This window comes from Etheostoma spectabile, chromosome 10 (assembly GCF_008692095.1).
Source record: "Etheostoma spectabile isolate EspeVRDwgs_2016 chromosome 10, UIUC_Espe_1.0, whole genome shotgun sequence".
Classification (NCBI taxonomy): domain Eukaryota; kingdom Metazoa; phylum Chordata; class Actinopteri; order Perciformes; family Percidae; genus Etheostoma; species Etheostoma spectabile.
In genome coordinates this window covers 15,897,431-15,900,169 of record NC_045742.1, presented here as the reverse complement: position 1 = coordinate 15,900,169, position 2,739 = coordinate 15,897,431, and the positions used below count along the sequence as shown (strand labels likewise).

General features: G+C 37.3%; 1 protein-coding gene across 1 annotated transcript in view; it reads left to right on the top strand.

The window, feature by feature from the left end:
* LOC116696326 (neuronal acetylcholine receptor subunit alpha-7) overlaps positions 1-2,739 on the top strand; it is a 34,940-nt gene that overhangs the window by 1,124 nt on the left and 31,077 nt on the right. The gene's annotated exons all lie outside the window — the stretch shown is intronic.

The following is a 2,739-nucleotide window of genomic DNA, read 5'->3' as shown; positions in this document are numbered from 1 at the left end:
GTGTGTGTGTGTGTGTGTCAAACCTGCCATCGTCCACTTTTCTCACATCTCCATCCATTTACAAATCTAGTCAGTGGTCATCTTGTTTGGAAGGAGGAGGGGAGAAATGACTTTAATGACAGTGACTGAATGGCGAGATGAAGAGAATAGATTACACGTAAAGCCTTGACAGGAGGCCTTTATGTCTTTCATTGACAATGTTGCTTTCTCATGGTGGGACAGTGTGTCCTGTCTACACTGTCACAGTTGTGAAAAGATAAAGGCCTATATAAAGCTGCACAAGTCATGTAATTTAGTACTGAGTCTAGATATTGTCTGTTTTTTCTCTTACTTCCCCTCAAACAATTCACTAATATCTGCCAACAAGGTGAGAAAGTTTCAGTCTTTTAAAGTTAACTTTCTTTTAAAGAATATGTGGCCGAAACAATGGCAATGTAAACAATAGCGCTAGTTAGATACAGTAGATGGTTTTCACTTTATGTATACTTCAAATAGCTACTAAAAACCTAACACTGACAACCCTTATCTGTTTTTTTAACAGGATGTCATGGCAAGTCATGTTTGACTGTTGACAGGAGAATAAGCTTGCTCATGTGTCTTTGTGCATGGGATTAAAGTACCAGCTAGCTGCTTGTAGGCCTTGTATAACACATTCACTGCACCAGTGATAAGCAGCTTTAGTGTGTCAAGACAAAACACAATATCCAAAAGAGACGAGATTGGACAATTTAGTGACCTTGAAATAGAAACATGATTTTTGTGTCAACCAAGGCGTCACGCAGCTGTATAGACAGATGAGTAAATTGCACATAATTTGCAGTGTACATTTTTCCTAGTTATACTTCATATAAAAGACTCAACAGCTCCATATTCAGGTGCAGCAAAACACAGTACATACACCCTCCAATTCATTTATTTATATTTTAGTAATAATATCTGCTTGATTTCAATGCAATACCTCATCTCTCTCTATGTCTTCCTTTGTCTCTTTCATTTATTCTCTTTCCATCTTGCAGAATCTTTCAGTCTGCTTGCTACTTATTTTTTCCATAATCAGCAATACTTACCAGTTCCCCAGAATCTATGCTCTTTAACCACAAAGTTTATGTTAATTCCACTGTTGATGCCAGCATTCATGTGTTAAGGTATTATACAGGAAGTGCTGCTGTTCATTCACGGACAATGTTAAAATGGTAGACAGGTTGTGATACCGTCAAGTTACCTCAAAAGTTTAAAACTGGAGCTGTATATAGCCACCCTAAACTTACATATATAAAAGTTACTGATAACATGTGGAGCTAGTTTAAGTTCTAGAAAGATATGCAAGGGTAGATTGTGTTCAACATGATGTAGAAGTATCGATGTGGTAGCCACGCACTCAGTGTTGCAACACGACGAAGGTTTTAGCTCCTGGATTAGGATTAAACATCCAGTGGTAGAGCTCTGAGCCCTTAACCATAGATTATTAATCTCTTGTATGAATCCATCCATTCAAAACTCCATTAACACACAACACCATACGCCTGATCCCTGCTCACCACTGTGGATTGTCACATGTTGCTGGAAATGATGTGCTAATGGATGGCTCTGTGGCTTTAAGCATCACACACACAGGGGTAATGCGCATGTGTATGAAAACCCATTTACTTACAGAGAAATACACAAAGAGACAGAGTCTCACTAAGAAATGATGGACATTACTAGTTGGCTGCAGAAAGTTGATCTTTTCAGGATGACTTTCATCCTCAAAGTCTCCTTTACTGTTACTAATCAGTCTCTGTTCTCTCTCCCTTGTGTCTCCTTGACATTCTCTTTAGCCTTTATTATTACTGATTTTCTACATTAGTTCTTGATAATGGCATGCTACCCTTCTCTTGCCTTTTTGTCTATTGTAGTGGTTACAGTTTTTGTATTAGAGTAAAGCCTTTTTACAATATCTATATTACAATCTAGAATTGCTTTGAACACAAAGCAGCACAACATGAATATAGCAAATGAAAACCTAAAATGCACTCTATGTATAGGTTATATTAAAGTGCATATAATAATTAAATACCATGTTTGGTATATTGAAACTGTCCTGTATTAATATAATAATCAACATGTATGTGTACCAATGCACCAAGAATTTAAATAAACCAACTGACACTGCAGCCCATCTTGTTTTAACGAATGAAACTATACACATGCGTACCATATAGATTAACTGGATTTGTGTGTGTGTGTGTGTGTGTACAGTGAAAGTTTGGGCACCCCAAAATAAAAAATTGTATTAATGTACATAAAGAAGCCAAGAAAAGATGGAAAAATCTCCAAAAGGACATCAAATGACAGATTAGATATTCGTATAATATTTCACAAAAAGTTGGATTTCATTTCCATCATTTACACTTTAAAATAACCCAAAACCCAAAAATGGTTTCTGCAAAAGTTTGGGCACCCTACAGAGTTTATAGCATGCACCGCCCCCTTTGGAAAGCTGAGACCTGACAGCATCATGGATTGTTCTCAATCATCGTCTGGAAAGACCAGGTGATGTCAATCTTGAGGTTTTAAATGCCCAGACTCATCTGACCTCGCCCCAACAATCATCACCATGGGTTCTTCTAAGCAGTTGTCTAAAAAACTGAAACTGAAAACTAGTTGACGCTCACAAAGCAGGAGAAGGCTATAAGAAGATAGCAAAGTGTTTTGAGATGCCAATATCCTCTGTTCGGAATGTAATTAAGAAATGGCAGT